This window comes from Triturus cristatus, chromosome 10 (assembly GCF_964204655.1).
Source record: "Triturus cristatus chromosome 10, aTriCri1.1, whole genome shotgun sequence".
NCBI classification, from domain to species: Eukaryota; Metazoa; Chordata; class Amphibia; order Caudata; family Salamandridae; genus Triturus; species Triturus cristatus.
The window spans coordinates 139,648,348-139,667,953 of record NC_140593.1 but is presented as its reverse complement, the minus strand read 5'-3'; the positions used below and the strand labels follow the sequence as shown (position 1 = coordinate 139,667,953).

At 43.6% G+C, this 19,606-nt stretch overlaps 1 protein-coding gene across 2 annotated transcripts in view; it reads left to right on the top strand.

Moving 5' to 3' along the window:
- PIK3R4 (phosphoinositide-3-kinase regulatory subunit 4) overlaps window positions 1-19,606 on the top strand; it is a 188,811-nt gene that overhangs the window by 33,950 nt on the left and 135,255 nt on the right. The window lies entirely within an intron of this gene.

Below are 19,606 nucleotides of genomic sequence, written 5' to 3'. Positions count from 1 at the left end.
CAGGAACATTCTGTCTGCATGAAACATAGCAATTTGTGTAGATCAATAGATATGTTTAGAGAGGTGGTGATATACAAATGGTGGATGGTACAAGTAGTAGTACTCACTGTTGAGTAGTAGACCTTAGATTTCACCTTCAACCTCAGGGGTGGTCTAGCTGAAAAATGAATAGGATTTAGTGTATTAATACTCCAACTACAGAATGGTTAGTGCTCTTCAGAGAAGAAATAGTGCCAAGCAGCCCTTCCAAGGAGCGAGTGGATCAGCGATTTGGAATCATTTTTATAGAATAGATTTAGGTCTCATCGAGGCTGTTACCACATTTGAGGGCTAACGCTGCCTAAAAACTGTCAGGTTATGTGCATGTTGGAATTTTTACTGCGCAAACATAGCTAGAGTTTCATATTGAGCTTGTTGGCTAGATCTGCTATCATGAAATGCCTGACATGTTGGCTAGATAAATTGCGAATAATATAAACCATAGATTAGAGTAGTTTGAAATTCTTTGAAGCTGTTCTTTTTAGAAGATGAACCTTAGTGACAACCAGCATTGGAACAGCCAATCGGCCTTGCTTTTGCACCTACTGTCTTTGCCAATGCTGTTAACTAATGCTGTACAGCATCAGCAAAAAGCATTTTTTGCTGATGATGTACAGCAACAAACAAAAAAAACACAAGGCACAGATATGCAGGTGTTGGCAGTGTCATGCTTGATGGCGTATTCATGCCTACGTAATGATGCAGGTGCCTTTTTTTTGTTTACCAATTTGACAAGGTTCAGTAAAAAAATGCAAAAAGCTGAAATGTAACTTGTGTGAAAGCGCTTTTTTGTTTTGTTCTTTAAGATGGATGGGCCAGCATCAATTTGCTGCCTGCCCCTCCAAAGAATGTAATATATTACATTAAGGGTGCAGGGTGATACAATTAAAATAAAGCTAGATGGGTGGAGGAGGGGGAAAACCACACACAAGGGAGAGTGCAATATGGGGTGGATGATTAGATGCACACGAGTGAGCCCACATTCTTTGGTGGAGGCAGAGCACAACAGAGAGAGCAGCACACGAGGGAAAGAGCAACACCAACACAGAGCATGGGGTGGATATTTTGTAAGGTTAGAAGTAGACGAGGGTGAGCGCTGAAATACACGTGTTTTCATGGACTACTGAATAATAAAAAAAGAAAAGTAGTTCCCTAAAAGTGAGCAGTGGAACTATAGAAGTTAGCAAATCAAAAGGATTGTAAAGAGTCAAAGCTCCAGAAGAGGAAGAACACACAAGGCGAGGATGCCCAGTTGTTGAATAAGAAGCAAGCAAATGGGAGTGATAATAAAGGCTATCAATGATGAACCATGGGCAGGCTGAAAGCCCACTATAAGTTCAAGGCCCACAAAAGTTCTTTACCATCCAGATGGTTTAAATACTCTGGTGTTGAGACCTAAAACTGACATACCATATGTAAAAGCCTGCAGTCACATCCCAAGTGTTAGCCTTTCCCATGTGCTTCATGTCTTTCTCCAGTAGAATTTAAATTGGAATGACATCAGGCAGGTGTCAAAAAAGCATACCACATGAGAACACTATGTGTGTTTGCACATTCTTCGCTTCAGTTGATTATTTTATACTTCCAGCCATCTTTTTGGTGTATGCAAGAGTTTGTGATTAATAAACTATGTCCGTAGCAGTCCTGTATACTTCCACACCTCTGCATGTGTCCACAGGTGATGACACCTTTGCATTACGTCTTTCTGAATGAATTAGGCCAACATATGCCTTACACTGATGACAGCACCATGCTCAGGGTGTGTTCACAACATTTTCGTACACTTCATTTTTTCTGGGTGCAATACAAGCTATATTTCCCTGTTAGTCCGTTCAAAGCTCCCCATTAAAGATCCTCTTGTCATTATCTCCCTTCCTCTTCTCCAAGCCGCATAAAAATAAACATTCACATCACTGTCCCAGATAAGTTCACCTTCAGGGAGTCAATTTTAGATGTCTAGAATCTCTGCTGTTTGCTTCTATGTCCCCCTCTCATAGATGTAGAGGTAATAAACAGAAAACTGTGCCTCCTGGACTTAAGAACTGCTTGCATAGAGTTGACATAAGATGCTATACTATTTCAAAAGTTTTGTACCTATTATCAGCTAAAGCAATATATATTGTATTTGTGTTGCCATGAGCTATCATAGCTATTTGTGCCAGTATGCAGACTCATTAGTAGAATTTCAGTAACATGTTGCCTGGTAATGGTCAGTGCTGACACCACATTACTATCCCAACTTCTCAAGAGTTTGTATTATTCCACTATCGTCACAGGATGTCTAGAATAGCTAATTGCTCCTCACTCCCCTTGTACTAATTTTGAAAAGTTGGTGGGTTGTGGTGCCCTCTTGCAGAAGCTTAAAGCACCTGTGCTTGTATTGGGACATTTTGAGAGAGATGGTAATGTTCAATCACTCAGTTTCCTAGCATAACTCTTTACTTTTTAAGTGCCTATTAAGCTAGATAATGATGTTTTATTTAGGTTTGGCTGGTCCTCTTCTTATTTCAATTGAATCACTAGATTTCATTGGACAAATTGAAGAATTCTGAGACTATGGAAGTCTGTACAAAAGATTATGTATTTTTTGAATAAGGAAGTATATACATAGTTCTCTTTTTTAACCATAAATAAATTATACATTTAAAAGCAAAAAAATAGATCACAGGAACAAAGATGTAATGCAGAGGAAAGTTGCAGGATGTTATTAGGATAATGGTATAGAGCAGAGGAAAATAGTTACCACATGCTTATGTTTATTTATGTGGAAGGTGCTTTTTGTAAAAAATTCAAATTCTGCATATAATAACAGTCAACGATTAATATCTATTTTGGATGGATCACCTGTAGAAAGCCCGGGATTTTGATGATAACTATTGCAAAACATGACATACAGTCGTCATTTATGCATAGTTCCCAAAGGTGATTCCCTATAGGTTGAGTCTCAACGTGTGGTTAGCCATTACTGTGATTCTTTTAGAATAAAATGTTTTAGAGTAGGAAGTGGCTAGAGAGAATGCATGCCATAAGGAAGTGAGTTTTCGTGGAGAGGAACCAGTACATTAATTGGCCAAAATTAAGATCCTGCACATGTAGGGCTCGGTAGATGTTTGGCCGGCCAAGCTTCTGATATTAAGGATGTAGCAAGCGTTTAGTATTTTGGTCATAATAAGAGGTAGGGTTTGTAGTTTTGAATGTTGCAAATTGGCCTTGTGGTAAATTGTAATCATTTAACGTTGAAAAGCAGTATAGATGGAGACCCAACCAGAGGTTTTTATAATACTTGATTTTGCGGACTTCTAATGTCGTTCTCAGTGTTTTGGCTGTGTGGAAAGAAGTGTGTGCACAAAAAGTATTCATATTTAATGGTTGAATCCAGTCTGTCCACGGCATTTCTGTTTTGGTGGATACCAAACTCATTGGGGGGTTTAAGTACTCGCCAAGGCTTTTCCTGCGGATATTGGAAATGGGGTTTCTGGGGAGAATGTGTGGAATGGACAAGGGAGGCAGGTGTTGATGTTCTGTGAAAATATATCATTTCAGTTTTGGATGACTCATTATTTGTAAAGCATTAGTGCCCATTAGGGACCGTGAAATAAGCTTTCCAAAAAATGATGTCTAGATTGTTAAAAGCACCCATTTCTACGTAAAGCTCCAAAGGGATTGCAAGGCTAATTAAGTTTTCTACATCTTGGAGGAAAAATCTCATACTTTAATTTTATAAAAATAGTTATAGTGCAGCACTTCTTAAAGTAGGCTGGAGATATACCCAAATGATATAGGTGGAAAAGTATTCACAAAAGTGTTGACCACTCCAGCAGTCCTCCATACCTGGAGTCACCATGTGGCCATGTCTACTGGGAACTGGTTTGATCATACAATGTGTGGGAAAGTGGGTTTCTGTTGCAGTACCCCCCCACGTTTTGCCTTGCTTTTGATGCAACTTTGACTGTAGAGTACAGGGTCCCTGCTGTCCAGGGTCCCAGTACGAGTGTTCTTTCCCTAAAACTGTACCACGATTGGCACTTCAGACCCCCCTGTAAGTCCCTAGTAAATGGTACCCTGCTACCTAGGGCATTGGGAGTGGTGGGGCTCCCCTCAGGACTCCTCACTAAGGCCATGCAAACTGCCACTGCAGCCTGCATGCGTTAGTGCAGAGAAAAACGACAAAGTCAACATGGCACACTGCCTGTGTGCCATGCCAACCAGCACTGTCTAAGGTATAGGTATGTCACCCCTCTAGCAAGTCTTACAAGCCATAAGGCAGGGTGTACTGTATCTTAGGTGTGGGCATATCTGCATGAGTAGGTATGCCCCTCCAATATTTAAGTCTATTCTTAATATTGTAAGTGCCAGTGAAGCCATAGAGAGTACATGGGCTAGAAACTCGACAACTCTAGTTCCCCAGCACCATGATGGCTTTACTGAACCCAGGAGAGTTTGGTACCAAACAACTCTCTTGAATAAATCCACACTGATGCCAGTGTGGGATTAAGCGACACATGATCCCAAGGGGCATCTCAGAGTGCCCTCTGAAAACCTACCAACCCTGGTGTGGTCTCTGACTGGCTTTAGGCAGTCTGCCACCACCAGACATGTTTCTGGATTCCTGGGTCAAGAGCCCCTGCTCTCTGAGGCCAGAAACAAAGCACATCCTGGGAGGAGGTGCGCTCTCCTTCGCCAACTCCATCCCTCGTGCTGAAGGCAAAGTGATGCACTTTTTTCAGTGCCCACCATCTTGAAGATGGTGGGACTTATCCAATCAGGGCTAGGACTATGCCCCCGTCCCACAAGAGGGTGGCATAATAGAGGTGTGTAGGCACCGCAGGTAAGGAACCCATTGGTCGCTATCTGTTACTTCCCTGTAACACCCCTAAATCTAGTATTTAGGTGCCTCCCCCACACCCTTAAATTGTAATCCTGATGACCTAAGAAAAGCCAGACACTACAGCGTCACACCAGCAGAGAAGACTGCAGATACAAACTGACTTGGCCCCAGTCCTACTGGCCTGTCTGCAGCCATTGACGATCCTGCGCCAAAAGATGACCTGTCCTGCAGCACAGCGACCTCCAAAGCCTGGGAAGGTCTGCCTGCCTTTGATAAAGATCAAGATTTCCCTTGGACAGCGGACCTGTCCAAAAGAAACCAACTTTAAAAAAAAGGAACTCAGCCCTGTGGAACTGCGAAACTGCCTTCCGGACCCAATTCTGCACTCAACGCACACGGCCCGAGTCCAAGTGGCTTACCGGTCCTGCAAAGGTTCCCCAGTGCTTTAGAGCCAGAGTTCACCGTGGACTAAACGCTGACTGACTCTACCTCAACGCCTGCAGGCCAAATCCAAAAACCCCCCTGACCGCGACCTGCATGGTAAGCTGTTCCCAACGCCAAAGGACACCCCTGCACCTGAAGCCCCTGGTCCTTGGCGAGCTTAAACAATGGTGTCCCTACATCACCTAGCATCAGAACTTACCTTGGCAGCTGTGGGTTTTCTTCGTGCAGGCACCTGGTCAGCGCCTGCAACCTCTTTCCAAAACCGATCTCCCCCCAATGAATTGCTTTGGGTGACCGACACTGTGTTGGCACTCTGCACCCGGTCATCCCATAGCTACTGAGGGTGTAAGTTTGGTGCTGCCTTGTGGTCCCCCCCCCCCTTTCTTACCTTAACTCCAGGAAATCCACCCCTGACTTAGCTTTACTCACTTGTGAGCTGCGCATTTTCAATCACCCCTAGTCTCCTGTGGTTAACATTGGGCGCCCAACACCAAATTTGCCCTCTTCATCCGGCCACCCCTGTGCCGCTGGTGGTGCATTCTTCTTACCAATTTGAACCTTGCCTGGTGTTGACCTGAAACCCCGAAGACTAGATCAGCAAGTTGTTTACTTACCTGAAAACCTGAATTCTTGTTTTCCTCCATAGGTTAACATTGCACAGCCTGGAAATTGCACTTTTTAAGATGTAGAGTATTTTTCCTGAAAAAGTACTTATCTTTTTGTGTACATCTTGGATTTTAAAATAAATGTTGAAAGAAGCTTATTTTTCAAAAATTGGTGTGGATCTCCTTTTTGAGTCGAATGTTATTTATTGATCACAGTGCGCATAACAAATGTCTTTTACACTCCTCTGTGTTAGGCCTAAGGCTGCTCACCCACACTACCACAAATAAAGCACTTTGGGTTTACATTGAGCCCTGTATACTTCTGGGGAAATGGCTGTACTCTGTGCATGATATAACCATTTAGTGGTATACCATATATAGAGCCAGCTTCCTACATTAGTGGTGCAGCGGTGGGGTACAAGACTCCATATTTGTTGTACCACTTGATTATTAGTGATTTCACAAGAGTACATTTAAAATTGTCTTTAGGTTAATGTTTTTTCCAATTTTCTATTTTTTCCCCCCAAATGTACTTAAACTAGTGTTCGGGCCTTGGTTAAGTCCTCCACTGTTTAGAAATTAAAAGTCTGTAAAGTTGTCAGGTCCTTAGCAGTCCTTACCTTTTTTGTAAGGTCCTAATAAGCTCCCAACCACTTTAAACACCATATCTGAGAACCCAGGGACCTCCCTGGAGCTCAACCTAGCCCCCCTAAGGCACATCTGAGAGTTCAGCAACTCAAAGAGCTGTGCAAGGCTTGGAAAATTGCCCTGGGTCCAAAACCCACAAAAGCCCCTCTGCAGCAGTTGCCGGCAGAGAAAGACTAGGCCTTGGCAAGTAATACTTCCCCCACTGGGGAAGAGGATTATGAATCCTAAGTGACTTCATCACTACCCGTTTAGATAGCAACACCACTTGAAGTGACCCCAGCAGTGTTCTAGGAGAGGCAGATACTGAAGATGCACTGTGTCCACTTTTTAAAGTGTATAGTAGTTTTCCTGAAAAACATACTTACCTTTTTGCGTACATCTTGGTCTTAAATTAAATCTTAAAAGAAGCTTATTTTTCTAAAATTGGTGTGGATCTCCTTTTTGAGTCATGTGTCATTTAATAGTCAGAGTATGCATAACAAATGTCTTACACTGCTATGTGTTAGGCCTAAGGCTGCTCGCCCACACTACCACACATAGAGAACTTTAGCTTTACATTGAGACCTGTACACTTCTGGGGGAATCTCTGGACTCTGTGCACGTTATAGCCAGTTAGTGGTATACCATATACAGAGCCGCTTCCTACACTATGTACCCAAAGCCCTTCCTACAGTACTATCGGATCATGGCATACGTGGCAAGTAGGCACTGAACCTGCATCCCTGTACACAGTGCCCTCTAAATATCCAACAAGTGTACAGACATGCTGTTTAAGCCTCGAATACAGCCTTTTCTCATGCCCTGTTCCCCTGGCCTTAGTAAGTATACCTGTAATTTGAAGCTACACTTAGCAGGTACTGGGTACATGGCCTGCCAGTGTTCCAGTTATTCCTGCTTGCACTATCTGAGGGTAAATCAACCTTTGGATTTTTGAATTGCATGAACATTTGCTTTTTCACAAATGGGGACCTAATTCCCCTCTTTTTTTAAAGTTTGATTTATTGAGAGATAACAAAAGAAGTAAACATCAATAAAAAGGGTAAAATCCATCCTATTTAACATCAAAATGATTAAGTAAAATAAGAAGATGATATAGGAATTAACTTTGTACCTGTATATAAGAAGAGGAAAATATTATTGAGAGAGCAAAATAAGGGAAAAGGGGGGAGGAAACAAAAGCAATCAATATAGAACAGTTAAAACATCATATAAATTGTAGAGATAATATAACATTGTAAGCAAATCAATGAATGAAAAAGTGAAAAGTATACTGTAATAAACATTCAATAATTAAGAAGAAGCAGTTAAACAATCAAGCAGAAAAGGCAAAGGGAGCAAAATTAAGGTGGTTTCCGAACTTCATCAGATACATTTTTAAGGGCAACAAAAGAGGAGGCAGATTGAGATAAATACGTTTTAAAGGGAGCCATAAAAGATCTCTTTTAATTGCTAGGGATATAGGAGAAACATAATAAGTATCTAGTCTGTGATGAAAACAAACAGCATTCCACCATGCTCTAAAGGTGACCTTATCGGCCTGTTGCCAATTTGAAGTTATTAAATGAAAAGCAATAGCTATTAATAAGTCCAAAAGTAAAAAAATTAGTGGCGTTTGAGGCCATTGGGGAGGTACCTACAAATATATTAGTAAGGGAAAAAGGAATTTGGACCTTAAAAATTGCCGTGATTTGGGACCAGACTAATTGCTAGAACTGATGGATTGAGGGACACTCAAATAACATATGTTTTAAATCTGCAGTGGGGCAGGTACAGGACCAGCATATAGAGGATGAGTCTGATGAAAAAGAAGCTAAGGACATAGGGGAGAGTAATAATCTATGGTAAATGGGGAAAAAAAGAGTTTGTGTTGTATTCGCAGCTCAAGAGGTTTTATGGAGTTTGGAGCAAATTTTATCCCAAGTAGCAATTGGCCACTCTTGTGAAAAGTCCTTTTCCCACATCCTCTCAGTTTTTGATCTATGTCTGTCTGAGGGGAATAGTAAACATTTGTAAATATTAGATGCTGAGAGTAAGGATTCAGAAGATACAGGAGAGTCAGCAGAAGTGGGTAAACTTTAAAGAAAATGCTGGAGGGAGAGATGAAGAACATTATACTGTGATCTAAAGGATGGCGGTAAAGAAAATTTAGATTGAAGATCAGAAAAAGAAAGAGGTTTGTCATCAGATATAAGTTGTGAAAGCCAGCATAAGCCTCTAGAAGGCCACGTTTTCCAATATATAGAGCGATTTGTGAATCCGTAAAGATGCCAAATAGGCTGATTATGAAGGGAGTTAATGGATGGATGTGACAAAGATAACAGGGCAGATAAGAGTTTACGAGAGTGAGAAATGACCGGGGAGCGCAAAGAGGCAATTTTGGCAGTAAAAGTTAAAATGTCTTGTAAGCCAAAAGAAGCAATAAGATCTTTTTCTAATTGTAGCCAGAGGGGTGGATGTAAGGGAAGATCCGTAGAGATCCATTTAGCAGCTTGTTTTAGTGAGAAAGCAGAATGATACGTTTTAAAGTCGGGGACCTTGAGGCCACCACTAGGTCTATCTTTCTTGAGAGAAGATAAGGGTATACGCAAAGATTTACCTTTCCATAAAAACTTTTTCAAAGTGAAATCAATTCTTTTGAAATAATTTTGAAGGATATGACTAGGAATCATAGAAATAATATATAGCACCAGAGGGGAAAGCATCATCTTAATCGAGTCTAACCGACCCCACCAGGAGAGAAAAAGAGGATGCCAACGACTAATATTATCACTTAATTTTTCAATAATGTAATACAAATTTACTTTAAGCATGTTGGATAATGAAGATGTAAACCATAAACCAAGATATTTTATTTTAATGGGCTGCCAGGAAAAACCAAATGAATCAAAGAGATGTTTTTGACAAAGAACATTAAAGGCAAAATTTCACATTTATCAGCGTTTAGACGATAACCCGAGAGTTTAGAAAATGAGGATACTTGCTGAAGAAAAGGATTAAGGGAAGTTTCAGGATTGGAGCAATATAAAAGAATATCATCAGCATAAACTAACAACTTAATTTGATGAGAACCAGATGTGAAGCCTGTGATATGATCATCCTGTCTAATTTTATTTAGGAAAGGTTCTAGGGCTATGACAAATAATAAAGGCGACAGAGGGCAACCTTGTCTACGCAGTGAGAAGAAATCTGAAGTCTTGCCGTTAGCGAATATGGAAGCGCGGGGGTCTGAGTATAATAAATAAATTAAAGTTATCAGTTTAGAAGGGAAACCGGCCCATCTTAAAGCTTGAAACATAAAGTCCCAACCAATCCTGTCAAATGCTTTCTCAGTATCTAGGCTAATTGCTGCAATAGGATAATCCAAGGAAGAAGCTTTGCTTAGGATATTAAAAAAGACTGGAAAATTGTCAGAAGCAAGTCATCCTTTAACAAAACCTGCTGGTTCAGGACAAATGAGATCAGGCAAAATAGGATCAATACGTAATGCCAGAATCTTCGCAAAGATTTTGTAATTAGTGTTAACTAATGAAATAGGTCGGTAATTCTTGCAAAGAGAGTGATCTTTATCATCTTTGAGAATTAAGCAAATCAATGCTTCCTGAAACGTACCACTGGAGGCGCCAGTAATCTCAAAGGATTGAAAAAGACATAAAAGCTTAGGTAGAAGAATATTTGCAAAATGAGAATAGAATTCAGTGGTAAATCCATTGGGCCCAGGTGCTTTCCCATGATGTAGTACTGATACAGCCTGAGATATAGCTGCTAGGGAAATATCAGCTCCTAAAGAATCAAAATCAATGTCATTAGATGGGGGAGAAGGAATGGTCCGAAAGTAGGAAAGAAGATCAGAGTTATCTGGTAAAGATTCAGGAGTATAGAGATTTTTATAAAAGGAAACAAATTCATTTAAGATATCATTATCTTTATAAATAGGGGTGCCAGCAGGGCTGTGCAAGGATTCTATTTTAGCTCTATCCTTCCTCACTTTTAGATAATTAGCCAATAGTTTACCCATCTTGTTTTGGCCACCATAATAACGAGAACTACTTTTCAGGAGGTAATTGGAAGCTGCTTCAGTAGACAATTTATTAAAAGTAATTTTGGCGTCAAGAAGATGTTTCAGAGCAGATTCATTGTTAGAATGATAATACATGTATTCCAATTGTTTAATTTTACTAAGCAATTGAGAGGATTGAGCTTCAAAAGATTTCTTCTTTTGTGATACAAAACTCATAATAAAACCTCTGGCGGCTGCTTGAAAGGAATCCCATACCATCACAAAAGGAGACTCCGGGATGTTGCTGATGGCGAAAAATTCCAAGGCAAAGGAATTAAACCTCTGACAAAAATTAAGGTCGAGTAATAGGGAATTGTTAAAACGCCATCTACCAGGGTGAGGTGAAAAGGGGACCAAATCAATATCAACAAAAACAGGGGCATGGTCCGATATTAGGATTGAACCAATCTCTAAGTGAATGGCATGTTGGGACAGCGATTTACTTAAGAATAGGGAATCAAGACGGGATTGAGAATGGTGAGCAGCTGAATAGAAACTGTACTCTCTAAGGTCAGGATGGCATAATCTCCAAATATCAACTAATGTTTTACGTCGCATTGAGGAAACAAATTGAGCGTGTATTTTAGAAGGTGTGAACTTGACAGTAGAGCGTCTATCGAGGATGGGATCTAGAATTTGGTTGCAGTCACCACCAAGTATAACGTAATCCTTCTCAAATGTGAGTAATTTATCTGATAAATTAGACCAAAAAAGTTTATCCATCGAAGTAGGACCATAAACATTGAAGATAACGATAGGAATCTATAAACAACTTAACAATAACCCAACGACCTTCAGCATCAGCTTCTTGATGAACTACAGAAACATTCAATTTCTTGTGACATAAATCGCCGTTTTTCTTACCTAGGGCTGGGGAATTAAACACATGGCCTACCCAGCATCTTTTTAACTTGGAGGCTTCATTATGAGAAATGTGAGACTCTTGAAGTAAAGCAATGTCTGTTGTCAACTGTGCCAGGTGAGATAGCACCCGTTGCCTTTTAATAGGATTATTCAATCCTTTAATATCCCAAGTAGTAACCCGAAATGTGATTTTCTGAGAAAAGTATGAACAAACAATATGCTTACAAGAAATACAGCTAAATTGACTTTATAAGTGTAGAAGAAAATACATTGAAGGGGAAAAAAAGTATTTGCAAGATGAAAGAAAATTTAGAAATATGTAAGGTGTAAAAAGTGTATAGGGGACTTATCTTGAAGAAAAGAGTAGAGGAAATGGAAGAGGTAAGTAAAAAAGATAAAGAGGAAAAGAAAGAAGAAAAGTCAGAGAAGGTGAGAAGGGAGAGACAAAAAAGGAAAAAGGAGAGAATAAAGAACAAAGAGACAGTACATGTCTGTCATGCTGCTGGGGGGCAGGCAGCCTTACAGGACAGAAGAAACACTTCGTATAACTGGTTATGTAGTTTTTTTAATTGTTCCACAGCTTTAAAATGTAGTTTTTTATTGTTCCACAGCTTTATAACGTCCCTCTGCTGGAAGTCGCCTGAGTTCTGTAACTGCTATGAGGGAATTCGTTACTCCCGCTGGTTTAGTCACCTTGGAAGGGCACTATTATGTCAGAGTTGCTATCGAGGCGTGTAGATAGTTGTCTCAGTTGCAAGGGAAGCCGGAACCAAAACAAGAAAAAATTAAAAGAGAAAGGAAAAGAAAAGAAACCAGGGACCAGAAAAGCAGTTTCTCCACTGGGGTTATGGGAAGGGGACGACAGGCTGTGAGGGAGGCGCCACCGCAACTAAGAGAGTGATGCCTGGTGAGAGTTGGTAGGAGTGACCGCCCTCTATTAGGCATTCCCTCCCAGTGTGGTTAGAATCCCCCGGAGTCGTCCCCGTACCTGTTCAAGCCACCCTCCTCCTGGGGGGTGGCGGGCGATGGCGCGGTGTCGGTCCTCGCCGACGTAGTCCCCAAGCACGTCTCTCAGTCTCCCTTCCCCTGAGGAGGTCCCGGTACCGCCAGCCTTCAGGGATCCTTCTCCTCGCGCTGTCTCTCCCGACTTTTCCGCGTCTTCTTCCTGGATCCACACACGGCTCTGCTCCACCTCCTCTTTTGATAGGACCTCGAGTCGCGGCGTCATGCGCGTCAGCCCGCCTCCTCCTGTTCTCGGATTGAGTTAAAGGGACCGTCTTCGTCCCGTACCTGCATGGCCATGAGACGGGGATCAGAAGGGAGTTCTGGTACCGATATTCCCGGTTCCTCCCGACACACCCTTCCCCCAGGATTTCCCAGATCGGGGGAAATAGGGAAACGGGACAAAAAGTCCGCATTACATTGTTCAGTCCCCTGTCGATGCCGAACCTTGAACTGAAAGGGCTGTAAGGACAAGAACCAGCGGAGTACTCGGTTGTTACAGCCTCTATTCTTCTGCAACCAGGTGAGGGGGGCATGATCCGTGTATAAGAGAAAAGGCCTGCCCTCCAAGTAACATCTCAGTTTCTCAGCACTCCATTTAACCGCCAGGCATTCTTTTTCTATTGTGGGATAGACCTTTTCACATGGGAAGAGCTTGCGGCTTATATAAAGGACAGGTCTCTCTCTCCCCTCGCTGTCATGTTGGGAGAGGACAGCACCCAAGCCCACCCCCGAGGCGTCGGTCTAAAGAATAAAAGGTTTTTGAAAATCAGGGGTCTGCAGTACCGGAGAGGATGTTAGAGCGGTCTTTAGGGTTACAAAGGCGCTTATTTCTAGGGGCGGTTGGGGAGCCTAGTCTTGAGGAGGTAACTGTTTTTTTTGAGGAGGTCAGTGAGAGGGTCCGCTTTCTCTGCGAATTGGGGAATGAACCGTCGGTAATAACCCACTAACCCCAAAAAGGCTCGTAAATCCCTCTTTGATGAAGGAAACACGGTTTCCTGAATGGCCCTCACCTTCTCTGTTTGCGGTCCAATCATACCCTCCCCCAGTAGGTAATCCAGGTATCTGACTTTTTGGAAGGCAAAACGGGGTTTCTTTGCATTATTATGCAGGCGTGCAGAATGGATCTCCTGGAAGATGGCCGCTAGATGTTTCATATGGTCCTCCCATGACCTGCTAAATACGACGATATCATCTAGGTATGCTGATGAATACCCCGTATGCTTTAGCAGGAGGGTGTCCATCAACCTTTGAAAAGTGGCTGGGGCGCCATGCAGACCAAACGGTAGAAAGGTGAAGTGAAAAAGCCCGTCCGGGGTGGAAAAAGCAGTTTTTTCCTGGTCCTGGGGGTTCAGAGGGATTTGCCAATAGCCCTTGGTGAGGTCGATTGTAGAGATGTATCCGGTCTCACCAAGGCGTTAAATCAGCTCGTCCACTCTGGGGAGGGGGTAGCGGTCTTGTTTGGAAATGCGGTTCACCGCCCTAAAGTCGATGCCAAACCGGATGCTGCCATCCGGTTTAGGCACGAGTACGATTGGTGAACACCAATTGCTGTGGGAGGGAACAATTATTCCCGACTCCAACATCTGTTTTACTTCCTGTTGGAGGGCCAGACGTCTGGCCTCGGGGACCCGATAGGGTCATTGTTTAACTGTGACGCCTTCCTGTGTGGGGATGGAATGTAGGGCGAGATGGGTTCTACCAGGTTGATCTGAGAAGATATCTTGAAAAGAATCCAGTACTGCGTGAATGTCCTTGGTGTACTCAGGTGTTGGCTCCTTATTAAGAACGGTGGACATGACGGTGGAAGGGTTAGGGATCACCAAGGATATTGTTTGTGCTGGCTTGGGGGGGTCCTAACCACTTTTTCAGAAGGTTTATGTGGTACATTTGTGTTTTATTAGTACCAAGCTGTAGCAGGTAAGTGGTGTTACCGATTTTGCGTACCGCAGGAAAAGGTCCTTGCCACTCTTTCCGTAGTCTGTGGGAGGATGATGGGAGAAGAATCAGGGCTAGGTCTCCAACTTTCAGTTCTCACAGTTTCTTTCCCTTATCGTAGGTTTGCTTTTGTTGTTCTTGGGCCTTTTCTAGAGAGGTATGGGCAAGGGTTCTTAGTTTGTGAAGGCGGCTTTTGACCTGATTAGCGCACTCTAGGAGGGCCTGAGCTTCTTGGGCACCTTCGACTTCCCAGCTTTCTTTTGTTATTTCCAGAAGGGTTCTTGGCCTCCTTCTGAAAAGCAGTTCAAAAGGAGAGGTACCCAAACTGCTCTGGACCTGGCTACGAAGCACAAACAGGGCTAAGGGGAGAAGCTCATCTTAGCTTTTCCCATCGCTGGTGAGTAACTTTTTCAGGGTTAGTTTAAGGTTCCTGTTGTATCTTTTCACCAGACCATCGGTCTAAGGAAGATAAACGCATGTTCTTATGTGTTTGATACCTAATTGCTGACAGACCTGCCTCATTAAACAAGAAACTAAGGGGGTTTTCCTGGTCCGTTATAATCTCTCTCGGAAAATCCAGTCTAGAGAAGACCTCTACCAACCTCTGTGCTATCGTGGTGGTGTTTGCAGTACGTAAAGGCAAGGCTTCAGGGTACCTGGTGGAGTAATCGACAATCACCAGCACATACTGATGACCCTTACTTGATTTAGGAAGGGTACCTATGAGGTCCATACCAACACGGTCGAAGGGTTTGGTGATTATAGGCAAAGGGCACAAGGGGGCTTTTGGTGGGGTATACGGGTTTTTCTTCTGACAAATGGCGCATTTTTGACAATACTTCTTTATTTGTGCATGCACGCCTGGCCAAAAGATATTGCGGCGTATGGAGTGTGAGGTTATTCTGCACCGCAGTGTCCTGCCAGAAGGTGGGCATGGGCAAAAAAATGGTCTCTAAAAGCTGCAGGGACTAGTAATTGTGGCTCCTCCCACTCCTTGCCTATTCTATACAACAACCCTTTTTGCTCGATGAAACAGGGGTACATTTTACGGGGTTGTTGAAGGGAAGTCCTAGCGCTCTGCCAGGCATTACTGAGGCTACTGTCATTTAGTTGAGCAGTCCTAAAGTGTGTATCCATAGCCCAAGGTTCAGAGGCCAAAAGAGCTGTCTGAGGCCCTCGTTTTAATACTCCCCATAAGAAATCAAAGAACCAAGGGTTATCGATACCGATAATGAGAGGTTCAGGGAGTTGGGGTAAGACCCCTACTTCAACAACTACGTTTAGGCCTTTTTGGTTTTGGAGAGTGATCCTGGCTAGGGAATACTCTTGTATCACCATGCACGCACCTTCTACATACACGCCTTCCCGGTAACAAGGAAGCAGGGGGTACCAACTCCTCCCGTATAACCGAGTGCTTGCACCCAGAGTCTAAGAGGGCAGTTATGGACTGGTTGTTCAAAAGCAAACTCACGTAATACACAGGTCCGGTTTCTTATGCAAAGCGGATGGAATGTGGGAGGTAGCTGACATCCATTGGCTCGTCGTCGGGCTTTTCCTTCCATCTCCGACAGAACTTGGCAATATGGCCCCACTCCCCACATTCGTAACATTGCGGGTCTGTTGAAGGAGATGGCTCTGTGCGCCCCACCCTAGACTTTGGTTGTTCGTAGAATGGTTTAACGTGTTTCCTTTCTGTCCTCCCCAGGAGGGGTGTTTTCTGGTTCTTCTCCGGTTCTTTCGAGATCCCTCGGTTCTGGGCCCTCACATAGGAGGTGGCCATTTCGACTGCATGTTCCAGGGTGAGGCCTGCATGCTGACGCAGCCACCGTTGGGTCCCATAGGGAAGTGCTTCTAAATATTGTTCCAGATAGATTTTCTCCATTATGGCTTCGCGAGTGGACTCCAAAGGTTTGAGCCATCTATCTGCAGCATCTTTGATCTTATAGAAGAGAGTCTTGGGGGTATCACCAGTGACTCCTCTTTCCTGTCGAAAGCGTAGACGATGGGCTTCGTCGTCTATGCCGAGTCGGTCAAGGATATACTGTTTGACATGTCCGTATGCTGCCGTACCATCGCGGTTGGCAATTTGATATGCTGCCTGGGCTTCGCCTGTGAGAAGGGGAGCTAAGTAAAAAGGCCAGCGATCCCCCGGCCAACCAATCGCCCTCTCAGCACTCTCAAAATTAAAAGAAAAAGAGACGGGGTCGTCCCCAGGGACATACTCCTGGAGGGGTACAACAGTTCCTGGTAAGGCAGGTGCTCTGCTCTGTCCTAGCTCCTGCAGGAGCTGGGTTTTGTCCTTCCGTTAATTTCTTCAGGTTATCAGCCTGTAATTGAATGGCAGCGGTAAACACTGTACGGTCCATTTCCGCTTGATTGGAGCTTTTTTCCATAGCTCATTCTAGCTTGGTCTGGGCTTCACGCATCTGTGTTATTATCCGTTCCATCTTGTGTCAGAGGAGGTTTATGCCCGCATTCTCCACCAATTCTGTCACGCTGCTGGGGGGGTAGGCAGTCTTACAGGACAGAAGAGACACTTCGTGTAACTGGTTATGTAGTTTTTCTATTGTTCCACTGCTTTATAATGTTCCTCTGCTGGAAGTCGCCTGAGTTCTGTAACTGCTATGAGGGACTTTGTTACTCCCGCTGTTTTAGTCACCTTGGAAGGGCACTCTTACGTCAGAGTTGCTATCGAGGCGTTTAGATAATTGTCTCAGTTGCAAGGGAAGTCAGAACCAAAACAAAAAAAAATGAAAAGAGAAAGGAAAAAAAAAGAAACCAGGGATCAGAAAAGCAGTTTCTCCGCTGGGGTTATGGGAAGGGGACGACAGGCCGTGAGGGAGGCGCCACCGCAACTAAGAGAGTGATGCCCGGTGAGAGTTGGTAGGAGTGACCGCCTTCTATTAGGCATTCCCTCCCGGTGTGGTTAGAATCCCCCGGAGTCGTCCCTGTACCTGTTCAAGCCACCCTCCTCCTGGGGGGTGGCGGGCGATGGCGCGGTGTTAGTCCTCGCCTACATAGTCCCCAAGCAGGGCGGGTGCGCTGTCTCTCGGTCTCTATTCCCCTGCGGAGGTCCCGGTACCGCCAGCCTTCAGGGATCCTTCTCCTCGCGCCGTTTCTCCCGACTTTTCCACGTCTTCTTCCTGGATCCACACACGGCTCCGCTCCACCTCCTCTTTTGATAGGCCCTCGAGTCGCGGCATCATGCGCGTCAGTCCCGCCTCCTCCTGTTCTCGGATTGAGTTAAAGGGACCGTCTTCGTCCCGTACCTGCATGGCCATGAGACGGGGATCAGAAGGGAGTTCTGGTACCGATATTCCCGGTTCCTCCCGACAATGTCTTACAAAGACGACTGAACACCGTACCTACAAAACAACACGACTGGGGGTGACTATACCAGGAGAAGACAACGACAGCTTCGAAGATCCATTGAATCCAGAAAGGACCACAATCAAAGACTTCAACGTTACAGGAGGATCAGGAGGTAACAGAATTGTTGAAGAAAAAACACCTATGAGTGAGAAAAAAGAATTAATTGAAAGAAATATCCATATGGCAAGAAATGGAAGAAAATTATAAAGAAACAAAAGTGAAGAGCGAGAAATAACAGTATAACAGTATAGAGGCATTACAAAGATATAAACAGAACAACAATCACTGAAACAACTTAGAACAAGTAAAAAGAGAACATCTGTGTAACACAAAGCCTATATAATATTCAAGCAGGTCTCGAAATATCCATAGTATCTGCTCCGTGAAGAGTAAGAAACTTCTGTAGTCTTGTTTTTATACGTAACCTTGAAGAGACATGGATGAAGGAGGCCATATTTGGCATTGAGTGAACGTAATTGAGGACGAAGATCAAGAAATGTTTTCCGTCGATCTGCTGTGATTTTAGCTACATCTTGAGAAAAGAAGAGACGGTGACTTTCCCAAAAAAACTGTTTCTTGGTCTTGACCTCTGAAAGGACTTTAAGAAGATCGGTGTATTATAGAAAAAGCATACTGACGCCACGAGGTTTCGCTGAGATTTTCGGACCAAGTTATGTTATGTTATGTTAAACAGCATTTATAGCGCGCACGGCTACTTGGAAGTGTCCCGGTGCGAAAGCCTAGGCAGGGGAGATCAGAAATGAAAGATGCGACAGAAGAGCTAAAAAAGCCATGTTTTTAACTGCTTTTTGAACACCCTAAGATTGTGGATGTTCCTGAGCTCAACAGGCAGGCTGTTCCAAGCCAGGCTATTTTTACAGAGAGGGAGCACCCTCCCATTCTGGTGAGGCGGTAGCGAGGAACAGACGCCAGGCATTGTCCCCCGGACCTCAATTGTCTCGATGGAATATAAAACTCAAAGCGCTTCCTAAGATATAGAGGTCCGTTTTTGTAAAGAGCAGAATGGGCAATAGTCAGTGCCTTGAACAGAATGTGTTGTTCAACCGGGAGCCAGTGCAAATCCCGCAAAGAATGCTTAATACTGTATCTGCCTGGAATGCCCAATAGCATTCTGGTGGCCGCATTCTGAATGATCTGAAGCTTTTTTAGCTGGTAACAGGGAAGGCCAATATAAAGAGAGTTAGCATAATCCAGCCGTGAGAGGATAAGGGCGTGGGTCACCATTTCTTTAGCCGCTTTCGGGAGTAGCGGTAAGAATTTCTTAAGAAGTTTCAGAGTGCCAAAGCACATTCCCGCCAATTTGTTAATCTGCGTAGGGAATCTCAGGTCCTCGCCAAACCATATCCCCAGATTTTTAGCTGGGCTACCCATGGTTTTTGGCATAGGAATCCCTCTGGTCACAGGTCATCCCTAAAGTTCTGCGGGAAAGACCCATATAAGAGGACTTCAGTCTTATCCTCGTTGCATTTAAGTTGTGCCTGCGCTAACCATTTAAAAACCTCAGTGAGACAGTTTTTTGCGGCGTCAGGAGATACCTCATCTTTTTTCCAGGTAAAGAGCAGCTGGGTGTCATCGGCGTAAGCTATAATTTTAGCACCCAGCCCCTCCGCCAAATAAATCAATGTTGTCACATAAACATTGAAAAGTAATGGGCTCAATGTTGAGCCCTGTGGAACACCCGTAGTGATACTTCTAGGGGTGGATGAAAAAGGTGGCAGCCACACTTGCTGAGTTCTGTTAGCCAAGAAAGAATCAATCCAGTTCCACACCTGTCCTGAAATTCCAATG